Source organism: Ornithorhynchus anatinus, chromosome X5 (assembly GCF_004115215.2).
Source record: "Ornithorhynchus anatinus isolate Pmale09 chromosome X5, mOrnAna1.pri.v4, whole genome shotgun sequence".
Lineage (NCBI taxonomy): Eukaryota > Metazoa > Chordata > Mammalia > Monotremata > Ornithorhynchidae > Ornithorhynchus > Ornithorhynchus anatinus.
The window spans coordinates 38256009-38271753 of NC_041753.1; the positions used below are offsets into that span (position 1 = coordinate 38256009).

Below are 15745 nucleotides of genomic sequence, written 5' to 3' on the forward strand. Positions count from 1 at the left end.
CTCACTTTATTACTACAGAGTTATATGAATATACACCATATGAAGTGTGGAAGGGAATGCTTAGAGGTGATTCAAATAACATGACAGGCTAATGAATAAAGCATTTGTTTTCAAGGGGTTCCTTGAATAAGCCATTTAAAATTGAATCACCAAAGGAGAAAAACATGTTATAATGTGTCTGTTTTTCCCTTTCCCCATCCAGTTTTCAATTTAATGACAATAACAATATTAGCACAAGATAATTCCACAAGAATAATGACAAGCTGTAGCACAAAACAAAACTCTAACTATGTGTATATTTAGCCTCAGGAGATGCTTTGAGCCAGGATCAGTATTGGTTAATCATACGATCCTTTTTTCTCTTAATTCCTTCCCCAAATCCACTGTGGTATTTTCATTTTAAAGATGACTTTAAAAATTATCCTTCAACACTTGCAGAAATAGCATTGTCACACATGAAATGGAAGAGCGATAATGCAATAATTATATTTATATAGCAATTCTCATTCTTGTGACCTATATCTTACTTAGTATTCTACTTTTGTATCTGCCTTGTTATATATTTAGCAGTTTTACACTCCTGAAAAGTTCATCAAGAGTTCCTAATGCTACTTTTGGATAGTTTGACTAGTCAAGGCAAAGTAGAACTTGTCTTTTCTGCCACTTTCCCCATTTTCATTAGAATTAAATTGGGCTGAGTAGTAAATCCAGTCCTACTTCAACAGGAAAACAAAGCCTCAGACTAGGGACACAATAAAACAAAGCCTCAAATGATGCTGGATTGCAGCTGAACACTGTAGTCTAATACAGAGGATAGACCAGCATGGCATATTGATTAAAAGAAAAAAGAAGTGACTTGATGAACAAAAGCTTCACAAGGAATAAGAGACAACAGTATCAGGTGCCCTAAATATTATTATGGTGTTTTCTAAGTGCTTACTGTGTGTCAAGCATCATTCTAAGGACTGGAGTAGATTCAACTAATCAGATTAGATACAGTCCCTCTTCCAAATAGGGCTTACATTCTAAGTTGGAGGGAGACCAGGTACTGAATCCTCATTTTACATGTGAGGAAACTAAAGCACAGAGGAGTTAAGTGACTTGCCCAAGGTCATACGGCAGGCAAGTGGCAGAGCTTGAATTAGAACCCAGGTCCTCTGACTCCCATACTTGCACTCTTTCCACTAAATCACAACTGCTCCTCTGAGTATGGCCTAGTGAAAACATAACATCAAATATGACAACACAAGTCTTTTTATGTGTCCATTGTGGTCTGGATTCTGCCATGGTTAATGTAAAAAGGGCCCCAGTAGACATAATAGTAAAGAAGACTCACTCCCTTCCCTTGGAAATATTCTGAAAGCTTGATCAGGGTGGTATGAATTACAGAACAGAGAGAAGCCTTAGGAAATGAAAAATGAACTGTTGTTTCCAATTTGCTTTATTTAACTTGTTACTGATTTTAATTTTATGTGCCTGACTCCACCCTCATACTATGATCCCCTCGTGGGCTGGGGATTGTATCAATAAAAATCTGTGTACTTTCCTGAGCCCTTTGCACAATGCTGGACCAGGAGACTTAGCATGTCAAGATACCAAGACAAAATAACTGGGAAAACTAGACAAAGGCTTAGATAAAGAGATATCATTTAAATTAAAAGTCACTTCTTAGGAATGTACTAAAGAACCTCAATTTAAAGGAAATAATTGGCAGATAAAAAGTTAAACAACTTTCAGGATATGAGAATTGAGTTATGAATCTCCTCTTTTTTGAAGCTCATCTTCTGGACTATAAGCTTGTCCTCTAGACTGCAAGCTCGTTGTGGGCTGGGAATGTGTCTGTTTATTGTTGGATTGTACTTTCCCAAGAGCTTAGTACAGTGCTTTGCACACAGTGACGCACTCAATAAATATGATTGAATAAATAAATGAATCAAGTCATAAACTCTCTAAGAAGTGAATGACAAATGCTGCCTTTTGTCTGAACCAAAGCTTGGTGTCCCAGTCTATCTTCAATCATATTTCTACTCTAGCATAAATTTACTTACAAAGCTTGTGCAATCTGTTGCTTTACTTTGGGTACAATAACTGTTTGATATTTTAGTCAAAGTATAGACAAGACATTTGTACTGATTACTGCCTTGCTTCCATCTAAGGGTTCTTTTTTTGTTCTTTCACTCTAACATTTGTGGGTCCTCTCATTCTTTCATTATTATTTTCCATTTTCTTATCATAACCCCTTTTAGTGATTAAAAGGCTCATAAATAGGTTTTACTGGTCACAATTGTCACCTGAAAATATACATGAAAGGACTGAAATTTGCTAGCCTATGACCACCAAGACAAGTTAAAGGTTTTGGGGAAATCTTTGCTGTTCAGATTCTTCCAATGAAAAATCCATTTACAATTTTCCCCTCTCACTTCCTCCTCTGATTGGCTCCCAAAGGTGGGCCAATTGGCTTATTATGTGCTTGCCACATCCAGGACAGATCTGATTGGTCAGAAAATCTGCCTGTTGAATCCCCTCCATCACTGACATCATCCCTGGGAATCTCACCGCAATAGGTGGACAGGATGGGCACTCAGTACATGTTCCTTCTCATGGCAAAAGACACTTTATTTCCCAGATATTCTGACTACTAGTCCCATGCTTCATCCAGAGCAAAAGCAAAAACTCTCTGGGAAAAGGGATATCAGAAATTGTAGGAGATGGAGGGGAGGGGAGCATTTTAGATGTGATCACTGGAGTTCGGGGTGAAAGGTAGAGAGAGCCTGAAAGAATTTTAATGCCTTGAAAAGTCTAATAATAAACTGCAAGCAAGTGGAGGGGAAGCAGAAAATACTCTCCAGCCCCTGCCTAAGGATTGGAACCCTTAATTAGGCCCAGGCACAGGAGGTGATTCTGAGCTGGTCATGAAGCCCCACAAAAATCCTGCAGCATTTTTCTTTGCTGGGAATAAGGTGGGAAGAGGCGAGCAGTCCAAATCCAACTGTTGGGACTGTTCATTTCCAGGAAAGGTGGGGAATACTGAGTGGTCTCTGGGAAGGCAGAGGATGGGGTGTAACCAAGGATAGGTCTAGGTGAGCTTTTCAGGTAGTATTTCTTCTTTTTGCCCACAGATTTCCCATGAAGTAACCCAGGCAGGACCCTGATCCACCCTGCTTCCTCCTCTCTTTCCCTCTTAGCTAACAATGCCCAAATGGAGCTCAGGTAGACTAAAGAAAGGGAATAATTGTTTTGTAAACCACATCTAAAACAACCAATATTTGAGGAATTGGCCAAACATCAGGATTGCTGTCCATAAAGGTGGATTAGCTTCAAAGTAGTACCTGAAATCAAAGGTGCAACACAAGGTCAGGTAGGACATAGCAGAAATAAACAGTTTAGCCTGGGGTGTGTCAATCATGAATGGTACTTATTTTAGAGCTGAGACTTCAGGAGGATCATGATGGCAAAAGATAAAGGCATCACTAAAAGCTAATGCATCAACAGCTAATGCATTAGTCTTCCCAGATGTGGTCACACCTAACTAAGCTACTTGAGCAGAAGGGATGTGTCTTGTAGTCCTTTTAGTACCACTGACTAGTCAACTGACTAAAGTATCCTCTAAGAATTCAATCCATCTCCAGAAACCTTTTCAAAAGGTAAAGATTCTAGAGGCCCTTCTGAAGCTACTAGTTCAAAAGAGATTCAGGTGATTGATCCCATTTGAAATAGTCTATTTGAAAGGCTTTCCTATTATTTAATTAGACATGGTAGGGTGAAATAATTCCTCACAATCAAAGAGAAAGCCAAAAAGAACAATAACCTCTATGAATACAAGAACCATGTGCAAACTGGCCCCTGGCAGCACCACGAGGGTTTTATGTTTCCAGATTAGTTAAGAGTACTGCCAGGCATGGAGGCCTGATGAGAAGTCTGCCAGAAAGGCAGATGAACCCCCAGATGCCAGGGCTGATAAAACACATTTTAAAACTCCATAGTCAGATGCTGCATTTGACAATATGTCCTGTCAGGGTTCATAGCCACAGACTAAGAATTCTGGGCACAGAAGAAGAGAAGGATTGTAAAGTGCCAAAATAAACAGGGAGGATTGCCTGTGTGAAAACTGAAATAACTTTCACAACCCATAGGTTTAATATTACTACTCCAGACCTATATTTTCCCTATTTCAAAATGGGTTTCAAATATAACAATAATGATGGTATTTGTTCAGCACTTACTATGTGCCAGTCACTATTCTAACCACTAGGATAGATACAAGGTAATCAGGTCAGAAACAGTCCCTGTCTCACATGGGCTCATAATCTAAATCAGAGGGAGAATATTCCCCAATCCTTGTGCCCCACTGACCTCTGGGGTTCAATGATCCATATCCTGAGTACAGATTTTATTTTAATCAGGAGTATTGTAATCCTAGAGGACAATGCTTCAATAGTTTTGATCATGGGGCCTGCCAAGTGGCATATCGAACAATACATTAAATAATTGGCTCAAAATCTCAAATGGAAAGGAAATGCATTTGAGAATAGGATGGGAATCCTTTTTCCCCCATATACAAATTGAAGGTACATTGCTCAGGCTGACAGTGGCATTCAGTCATGTACTGCCCGACATGTATGCCCTGACTCGACACTGCTGAACAACTGCATGATACAATTAAGGCGTGCACATCATCTGGATGTTGTGAAGTACATTTTTTTCACATCTGTCATTTTGGTCTTAATCAATCAATGGTATTTACTGAGCACTATGTGCAGACCACTGTACTAAACACTTTCAACACAGTAATACTGTACTTTTCTACTGTGTGTGAGCAAAGTGCTCTATTAAATAACTTTAAGGTCTACCTTTTCCCTCAAGATTTTTCAAAAGAAAAAACAAATTTCAGGTATGGCAAGACAACTCCTGCACTCAGTGGACTAAAGAAAGGTAACAATTTTAAGAACCTTCCTGAAAATGGTGGATAATTGAAAACACCATGACTAACTTATTTTGTTGGCCAGGCATTTTATTTGTAAATGGCAACAAAGTACTCTATGTAACGTCAGTGGACCTTCACAAAAGCATACTTGATTCTGGCTTGATCTAAAAGCATTTCAAAACCCTTACATAGAACTAAACTCTTAGTACAGTGCGCAATACAACTACAACTTGATGATCAGATACATGAAGAACAACTTCTATAGAGGACAATGAAAAAGTCAGAAAACATAGGGATGCACTACAAAAATTTACCATTATTACAGTGTACGGGAGAAGCCCACAACTAGCATTTCATGGGTACCTGTTAGGGAAAAGTTCAGTGAACGGTGGAAATTATGTAAAATTGGTTTTCATGGTTAGCAAGTCACTTGGAAAATTGTACAGTTTTCTCTGGGGTGACAAACAGCATTCAAAATGACCTGAGGCCAACAGAAATGTACTTTTGACTGAAAAATCAAGAAGGAAACAACCGAAGTTGAATGTGTTACAGTGCTCCCAGATTAAACATCTAATATCAAATACTTCACACTGTTAAGAGTGTGGAGATATTTTGACTGAGGCAGAGTAATGATTTGCTTCACACATATTGGTGCAAATCTTTTGACATTTTACCTTCATTAAGCAAAAAGACTGCACGAAAAAGTGGCACAAACATAAAAGGTGATGACTGGAAGCTAAATGATTTGTAGACGTTCAAGCCCTAGACATGAATTGTCAGTGATAGTCATGTAATGATCTTAAGTCTGTTGAAAACCATAAATAATAATAATAATGGCATTTGTTAAGCGCTTACTATGTGCAAAGCACTGTAAGCACTGTTCTAAGCACTGGGGAGGATACAAGGTGATCAGGTTGTTCCATGTGGGGCTCACAGTCTTCACCCCTATTTTACAGATGAGGTAACTGAGGCACAGAGAAGTTAAGTGACTTGCCCAAGGTCACACAGCTGACAAGCGGCAGAGCTGGGAATAGAACCCATGACTCTGGCTCCCAAGCCTGTGCTCTTTCCACTGAGCCACACTGCTTCTCTAAAGCCATAAAAGCCAATCAGTCCTACCAATAAACTGAACATTGCTACCCAGGGCATGTTCCCAGTTTAGTTCCATCAATAATGAATTGTTCATTGGGGCCCTTCACTTAGAAGCTCATTTTTTCTGACAAGTCTCTAAAGGTGGGGAAGGGGACTTTTCACCCCAATAGATTCCAGGAGAACTGGAAACATTGATGGAGTAGGTTTCAGAGTGGAGGAGATAACTTTTTTTCCTTCGGCCTGTCCAGGGGCCCGGAGGATTGAGGAGGGGGTGCTGCCCCAGCCAATGAAAACCATGGCCTTAGGAAGTAGGGCAGACATTTTCTGTTCTGAATATCCTAGGTCCAGCTCCTCAGAGTCAGGAGACCTCTGAGAATCAATTAGCCAACCAAGCAGAGGTATGGTTGGTCCCTTAGACTGGAGTGAACAGGTAGGGTTCACCCCTTCCCCATCGCAAGTACCTTTCTAATAGGTCTGGAGCTTGCTCCTATGATCCAAGCATCAGATCTATGGGAGAGAATCCAGAAGCAATCCTCCAAATTCTTTGAAGAATTATCTCACGATACCCTGAGAAGGTTGCTTGTCACTAGGCGACTGAAACAAGCAGGTGGAAGGTTAAAAAGGTGTGGTCTCTGTTGCAGAAATACTAAACCAGACAGGTTCAGATAATTGAGGAAGCCAAGAACAGCACTGGGAGGACAGTGACCCCGAAGCAAGCAGTCTCTCTGTGCCCCAATCTCGTCTACCTCACCCACACTGTTCCGCTGGCCTGGAGCTCCCTTTCCCTTCATAAAGGACAGACTACCATTATTTCCACCTTCAAAGCCCTTCTAAAAATCACCTCTCCAAGAGACCTTTACCAAGAAAGCCCTCATTTTCCCTACTCGTTCTACCTTTAAGCATTTAATATCCAGTCCACCCTCAGCCGCTCATCACTTATGTATATATCTTTAAACCAAGCCATTTTTCCAATCTATAATGTAATTTAATGTCTGCCTTCTAATCTAGGTTGAAAACACTTTGTGGGAAGGGAATGTGTTTACCAACTCTATTGTACTGAACTCTCCCAAACACTTAGTACTGTGCCCTGCACACACAAGAAGCAGCGTGGCTTAGTGGAAAGAGCAGGGGCTCAGGAGTCAGAGGTCACGGGTTCTAATCCTGGCTCCATTGTTTGTCAGCTGTGACCTTGGGCAAGTCACTTTTTCTCTGTGCCTTAGTTACTTCATCTGTAAAACGGGGATGAAGACTATGGGACAACCTGATTACCTTGTATCTACCCCAGCACTTAGAACAGTGCTTGGCACATAGTAAGCGCTTAACAAATACCAACAATAGTATTATTATTGTTAGGTGCTCAATAAATACAGTGGATTATTAATTGATTACTCTGTGCTACAAAAAGGATAGGTACAAGTTTAGAAAACTGACCACAGTCCCTGTCTCATTTGGGGCTCACAATTTATCTTAATTTTATAGATAAATCAATCTCATTTATTGAGCACTTACTTTTTCAGTACTAAGCACTTGGGAGAGTGCAATATAACAATATAACAGAGTTGGTATCTACAATCCCTGCCTACAATGAGCTTACAGTTTAGAGGGGGAGACAGACATTAATATAAATAAATTATGGATATGTACGTAAGTGCTGTGGGGCTGAGGGAGGAGTGAATAAAGGCAGCAAATCAAAGTGAAGCAAAAGGGAGTGGGAGAAGGGGAAATGAGGGCTTGGTCAGAGAAAGCCTCTTGAAGGAGACATGCCTTTAATATGGCTTTGAAGGTGGGGACAGTAACTGTCTGTCAGATATGAAGAGGGAGGGTGTTCCAGGCCAGATACGGAAACATAAGCCCAAAGATGTCATACAGCAGGCCAGTGGCAGAGATAGAACCCAAGTCTCCTGACTCCCAGGCCCAAGCTCCTTCCATTAGGGCATGGAACATTTCAATACAGGATGTGCTTTACAAGCTTTTCTTTTTACAAATATTCAATTAGAATATTCCCTGTGGGGTTATATGTGGAAGGGCTTCAGGTGTTTTTAGCACACAAGATTAAAGTTTTAGGATTTTACATTACTTCACAGAAATGACCACCAAAGAAGCACAATCTTTTCCTTAATCAACCCAAGGTATTATTAAATATAATGTGCAAGTAGAGAAAGCTGGATGCTCCCAAATTTCCAAGGTTAAAAAAAATGTACAAATGGGTTTTATTTAATTTGGAAAGTCCTTAAAGCTCAGAAAGTTTCCTTTTAATCATGGCCCCCTGAAAGGACATTTAGAAAGTTCTGCTGATTCAGACTTTGTGATTCACGTACGAAAATATAACTTTAAAAAAATAGCAGTGATAGAATAACTGATTTTCAGTTAGCATATTATTGTGAAATGGGTCATGTTTTTTTGTATGATGCATCAAACTCTCAGTTTCTTGTTAAATTCTAAGAGAAGTTAGGCAGTGCATTTCAAATTTCATGTTAAAAGGACTGCATTTATAAATTTGCCCAAGTTTTTCCAATCTCACTGCCCATCTGCAGAAAGAATACTTTCCATATGTGGTTCAGTTTCTGAATGCAATTAATACGATAATTATATAAAATTATTTAGTACACTCAGTTCATCCACAGTGCATGTTTTCACTTCTCTTTTCAATAGAACATTTTTAGGAAATTGGGGAATGTACTTCCAATAACACACGACTATCTGGATAAAATATGATGTGATACCAGAAGAAATCATTGTGCACGGGTGCACAGCCAAGTGTGCATCCTTCAATGCAGAATCTCCTTAACGAGGGGTTCATCCAGAATATAAACCTCTTATTATAGTAGAATTGAGCATATGTTGAATAATTTAAAAAAACCCTGTTAATGTTTCCTTTCATTTTGTGTTGTAGGGAAGACTGGAGAAAAGAATTTACAGAATCCATCCAGAAATTAGAATAAATGCTGAAACAGAATTTTCTACTTTTCTGCAAGCCTGCATTATAATGATTCTAAGAGTCTTAAGATATTGTTTCTTGAGGAGAATTCCCTTAATTTAATCCCTTTAAAAATTAAGGCACTAGATTCAATTGAATTGAAAGGTGCAGAGTTTGCAGCTAAAAAAATAAAAAAAATTAAATAGCCTACTAAGCCACTAAATAAATATCTACACAGCATCTTAAACTTCCACTGCATCTATCTGTTGTATAAAACAGTCTATATGCTTTGTAGATACTAGATGCTCAAAAATGCTATTGCTTATTTTTACAAATTAATCTAACAAACACCTAATAAAGTAAGCTGTACTGAGAATCACTTTGCATTGGCTATGATAACAGTGAGGGAGATGGCTGTAGATATATCTCACCACTTAAACCTTGTATTTTTTGTCCAAGTCAGGATTCCCAAGTCATTGTACCAACTAAAAATCTGTACTTCAAATGTAATCTATTCCATAGACCTATTTAATAGGTTGTTTCAGTAAAAGATATTGCCCAAAGTATATCCTTTGGTTAATATAAACATTCTATTTACTTGAGAATTATTGGCTTCCGCTTTGAAATAAGACAGTTCCAGCCTTACTGAAATATTTGCATAACATTTTGATTTTTAATTCATGAATTTTCTATATTATCCACAAACTAAGCTAATCCATCTCAAAAAGTAACCAAGGTCACTTCTTCTATGAGTAAAACAAAAGGTCATTCATATGCTTGTGGCAAGGATAAAGAATAGATGATTACTTAATATCTGTGTGGTTTAAAAACAAAACAATGCTGAATTTAATTTCAAGCTTGAAAGAGGCACAATTTGAACTCACAATAAAATTTAATTGATAAATTAACACCGCTTAAGATGTTTATCTTTTGAATCACTGATAACCATGTATTATTGTAGATAATCTTCTCAATTCATTTTCTCTTTTAATAAAAAAAATATGGCAGATGAACTTGAAAAACAGCAAGTGTAAGGTAATGCTTCTCAGGAAAGCGTCTCAAATTTCATTTACATCCTAATGGACTATCAGCTATCAGTCATGACTGAGGGAAGATCTCACTCAGAGTCAATGCTGATTTTATTTTGTGCCAATGGCAAAAAGCCTAACTGAACAAGACAGAAAATAAAACAAGGTAGTGGTTTGCTCCTCTATAAAACCATGGAAAGCTTTCACTGAGAGTAGTATGCAGTTTGGGTCACTACATCTGTGGGTGGATATACACATCCTTTCCATGTTCAGTGTATCCTACAAACTTGTTCTGTCTTATGCTGTCATTTCCGACCCATAGCGATACTACAGACACATCTCTCCCAGAATGCCCCGCTCTCCATCTGCAATTGTTCTGGTAGTGTATCTACAGAGTTTTCTTGGTAAAAATACAGAAGTGGTTTACCATTGCCTCCTTCCACGCACTAAACTTAAGTCTCTTCCCTTGACTCTCATGCAACTGCTGCCCAGCATGGAAGAGTTTTGACTTGTAGCAGATTGCCTTCCACTCACTAGCCACTGGCCAAGCTAAGAATGGAATGGGTAGGCTTCTCTTTGACTCTCCCTCCCATAGCCGAGACTGGTAGAGTACTGGAAACTCTCCAGTTGTGACCCTGAGAAGGTGATCCTACAAAGAGCTGCACATATTTGAAAACTGCAGGAAGAACATATCACTGCTCTCCTCAAAAATCCTCCACTAGGTATAAATTAAGTACCTGAGTACAATGCTCTGCACTAAATGAGCAGTGTGGCCTAAGGGGAAGAGCACAGGACTGGAAGACAGGAGACCTGGGTTATAATCCCAGCTCCACCACTTGTCTGATGTGTGACTCTAGACAAGGCACATAACTTTCATTCATTCATTTGTATTTACTGAGTGCTTACTGTGTGCACAGCACTGTATTAAGTGCTTGGGAGAGTACAATAGAACGATAACCATATTCCATGCCCACAATGAACTTAAAGTCTAGAGGAGGAGACAGACATTAATATAAAAAAAATTACAGATATGTAAGTGCTGTGGGTCTGGGAGGGGGAATGAATAAAGGGAGCATGTCAGGGTGATGCAAAAGGGAGTGGAAGAAGAAGAAATGACGGCTTAGTCAAGATAGGCCTCTTGGAGATGTGCCTTCGATAAGGCTTTGAAGGTGGGGAGAGTCTGTCGGATTTGAAGAAGAAGGGCATTACAGGCCAGAGGCAAGACATGGGTGAGGGGTTGACAGTGAGATAGATGAAACTGAGGTACAGTGAGAAGGTAGGCATTAAAAGAGTGACATGTGCAGGCTGGGTTGTAGTAGGAGAGTAGCAAAGTGAGGTAGGAGGGGGCAAGGTGATCGAGTGCTTTAAGGCCAATTGTGAGGAGTTTTTGTTTGATTCAGGTGGATGGGCAACCACTGGAGTTTCTTGAGGAGTGGGGAAACATGTCTTGAATTTTTTTGTAGAAAAATGATCCAGGCAGCCGAGTGAAGTATGGACTGGAGTGGGGAGAGGCAGGAGGCTGACACAGTAATCAAGGTGGGATAGGATAAGTGATTGTATTAACCTAGGAGCAGTTTAGATGGAAAGGAAAGGGTAGATTTTGGCGACATTGTGAAGGTGGAATGGGATTTAGTACCTCAATTTATTTATCTGTAAAATGGGAATTAAATACTTGTTCTCTCTTTGTCCTAGACTGTGAGCTCTGTGTGGAACAGAGGTTACGTCTTATCTAATTGAATCTAACCCAAAACTTAATACAGTTATTACTGAACTTTTAGTTGTCAGGGGAAATCCATCCTGTTTCAGGCTGTTTCCTCTCTTCCTATCTGCTTTTCAAAAAGACTAATATACAACATGATAACGACAAAAACTAATGCTTATAAAATGATCAAGTAGATGACTAGGACTTGTTATAAAAGAAAATTGGTTCACTTCATTATCCAGACCTTTACAATGATTTATACATCTACACCTTCTAAGTATGAAGAAGTAATCACTTGATTGAATTATATCACACGGCATCACATCCTCTTTCTTGACCCCTTACAGGCATTACAAAGCTATAGCGCAGAGCAGGTATTTGTTATAAATATGTCTAAACTTTGTCTTAAGTAGTTTACAAGGGAAGATTCCCATTGTCCTCAAAATGCAAATTGGAAACCAGATCTGGTTAATTCAAGAAATTGGTTCTGGTAAACACTGTAACTATAGAAACTGCAGTAAAAGGAAATAATACTAAGATACAGTACAGATTTTGTTTCTTTACCTTTCCTTTTATGACTATAGACTTCATGCTTTTTCACAATTTAGACAATTCAATAAAATAATTTAAAAGCAAACTATTTGGAGTACTTGTGGAACCAACTTCCACATAGGGAAATGAAGAGTTTATTAGGAAAAAAATCCAAGAGCTCATTCTACAAAGTTTGTATGAATGGTAAAACAGAGCTAAAGGAAAAGTTCCAGACTTCTAAAGGAATTTCTAAAGGAAACTCTGCTAATTATGTGAAAATCAGCTATTCAATACATTCATGTAAAATGCATACCTGGAAGGTGGTTAGGGGGAGAAGTTATCTTTACATCAACATCAGTTACTTTGAATAAGAATGGCAACTTAAAAACATTAATCTCAACCTACTTTTGAAGTTCTGTAAAATTCACTTTTTTATGCATGTTTACTTTTTTCCTTATTGAGTGAAACTTTTCATTCAATTCTAAATATAACCTTGGGTTTATACATTATGGCAATGATAGACACCAGAAAATATTATGGAATTTACTATTAATGACATCCCTTTCCTCAAAATATACATTTGAAAGAAAATGAGCTATATCAACCTTTTAGTTGGTGGACTTTTCAATTAGCACAAACTCACAAATTCATGACCAACTACACTGATAAAGTAGTGAAATATGTTTATGGAAGGATAAGTGGGTTCTGAAATTATCCCATAACATGTAGAACCATATTTAGACATTAGGAATATAAAATCACTACTACTGGATATAATCATGAATGGTCTAATATAATAGAGCTGTGGCATTCAGGTTGTTTACTGCACTCAATGGTATTTATTAAGTGCCTTCTCTGTGCAGAATACTGTACTCAGCACTTGGGAGAATAAAACAAAATAAGGACCTTACAGTGTAGAGGGAGAGTCAGACCTTAAAAAAAATTACGAAGGATTACGAAGGTGTCTATAAATGCTGTAGGGTTGAAGGTGGAATGAATATCAAATGCATAAAGGGTTCACACACCAACACATAGCCAGAAAGCAAAAGGAAGAGTGAGTAGGGGAAATGAGGGCTTTGTCAGGGAAGACTTCTTGGAGGAGATGTGATTTTAGTACAGCTATGAAAGTGAGGAGAGTGGTGGTTTGTTGTATATGTATTCTTTCATTCAATTCATTGAATCATATTTATTGAGCACTTACTGTGTGCAGAGTACTATACTAAGCGCTTGGAAAGTACAAATTCAGCAATAAGGAGAGACAATCCCTGCCCACAATGGGCTTAAAGTCTAGAAGGGGGGAAACAGACATCAAAACAAGTAAATGGGCAACAATAGCATCAGTAAATATAATTATAGATATGTACACATCAAAACAAGTAAACAGGCATTAATATAAATAGAATTATAGATATGTACATATATACACAAGTGTTGTGAGGTTGGGGGGTAGACCAAAGGGAGCAAGTTGGGGCGATGGAGAGAGAAGGGGGAGCTGAGGAAAAGGGGGGCTTAGTCTGGGAAGGCCTCCTAGAGGAGGTGAGCCTTCAGTAGGGCTTTGAAGAGGGGAAGTGTGATTGCTTGACAGATTTGAGGAGGGAGGGCATTCCAGGCCAGAGATAGGATGTGGGCCAGGGGTTGATGGTGGGACAGGTGAGAATGAGGCACAGTGAGAAGCTTAGTACCAGAGGAGTGGAGTGTGTGGGCTGGGATGTAGAATGAGAGAAGGGAGTGACGTGAGAAGGGAGTGACGTAAGAAGGGGCAAGGTGATGGAGAGCTTGGAAACCAATAGTGATGAGTAGTCGCTTGATATGGAAGTTGATTAGGCAACCACTGGAGATTTTTGAAGGGGAGTGGGGTGGCGACTTTCCCAGAACGTTTCTGTAGAATGATAATCCACGCAGCTGAGTTTAGTATACTGAGGTGGGGAGAGACAGGATGTTGGAAGATCAGAAAGGATGGTGATGCAGTAATCCAGTTGGGATAAGATGAGTGATTGTACTAACGTGGTAGCGGTTTGGATGGAGAGGAAAGGGCGGATCTTGGTGATGTTGTGAAGGTGAGACCGGCAGGCTTTGGTGACGGATTGGATATGTGGGCTAAATGAGAGAGCGGGGTCAAGGATGATACCAAGGTTGCGGGCTTGTGAGATGGGAAGGATGGTAGTGCCATCCAGAGTGACAGGAAAGTCAGGGAGAGGACAGGGTTTGGTAGGGAAGATAAGGAGCTCTGTCTTGGACATGTTGAGTTTTAGGTGGTGGGAGGATATCCAAATAGAAATTTCCTGAAGGCAGGAGGAGATGAGAGTGTGGAGGGAGGGAGAGAGAACAGGGGAGGAGATAAAGAATAGGGTATCATCCACGTAGAGATGATAGCTGAAGCCGTGGGAGCGAATTAGTTCACCAAGGGAGTGAATGTAGATGGAGAATTGAAGGGGATGAAGAACTAACCCTTGAGGAACACCTAAAATTAGGGGATGGGAGGGGGAGGAGTAGCCCACGAAGAAGACTGAGAATGAATGGTCAGAGAGATAAGAGGAAACCCAGGATACAACCGAGTCAGTGAAGCCAAGGTGGGATACTGTGTTGAGGCAAAGGGGATGGTCCACAGTGTCAAAGGCAGCTGAGAGGTCGAGTTGGATTAGGATGGAGTAGGAGCCATTGGATTTGGCAAGAAGGAAGTCATTGGTGACCTTTGAGAGGGTGGTTTCAGTGGAGTGGAGGGAACGGAAGCCAGATTGGAGGGGGTCCAGGAGAGAGTTGGAGGAGAGGAATTCAAGGCAGCAAGTGTAGACTACTCACTCTAGGAGTTTGGAAAGGAAGGGTAGGAATGAGATAGGGAGATAACTGGAGGGGGCTGTGGGCTCAAGGGAGGGTTTTTTTAGGATGGGGGAGATGCGGGCATGTTTGAAGGCAGAAGGGAAGAAGCCATTGGAGAGTGAGCAGTTGAAGATGGAAGTTAAGGAGGGGAGGAGGGAAGGGGAAGAAGGGAAGGAGTGAGTTATTTTAAGTTTTCATAAGGAGCTTATGGCAGGGCAGGGGACGATGTTCCAGGCCAGAGGTAAGACATGAGCAAGAGATTGGTGATGAGCTAGACAAGGACAAGGTACAGTGAGTAGGATGAAATTAGAGGAGTGAAGTATGCACGTTGGGTTGTAGTAGGAAATCAGCAAAGTAAGGTAGTAAGGGGAAAGCTGATTGAGTGCTTTAAAACTGATGGCAAGGAATTTCTGCTTGATGCAAAGGTATGTGGGTAACCACTGGAGGTTCTTGAGGAGTGGGTAGACATGGATTGAACAATTTTTAGGAAAATGATCCAGGCAACCAGGTGAAGTAAGGACTGGAGTGGAGAGAGACAGGAGACAGGAAGGTCAGTGAGGAGGCCGATGCAATAGTCAAGGTGGGATAGGATAAGTGCTTAGATAAGCACAATAGCAGTTTAGATGGAGGAAAGGTTATCTAGAGAGGTTGTGAAGATATAACTGATAGGATTTGATGATTGACTGAATATGTGAAAACTAAATATTTGATTCCAAAGGAGTTTTTGGTCAGAG

The 15745-nt window shown here is 39.9% G+C and overlaps 1 protein-coding gene and 1 non-coding gene across 4 annotated transcripts in view; both read right to left on the reverse strand.

Moving 5' to 3' along the window:
• The window catches only part of LINGO2 (leucine rich repeat and Ig domain containing 2), a 900663-nt gene that overhangs the window by 763473 nt on the left and 121445 nt on the right, over positions 1–15745 (reverse strand). The gene's annotated exons all lie outside the window — the stretch shown is intronic.
• LOC114808495 lies at positions 10469–10606 on the reverse strand. The gene has a single exon (XR_003756343.1). It is a non-coding gene; the product is annotated as a small nucleolar RNA SNORA7 (small nucleolar RNA).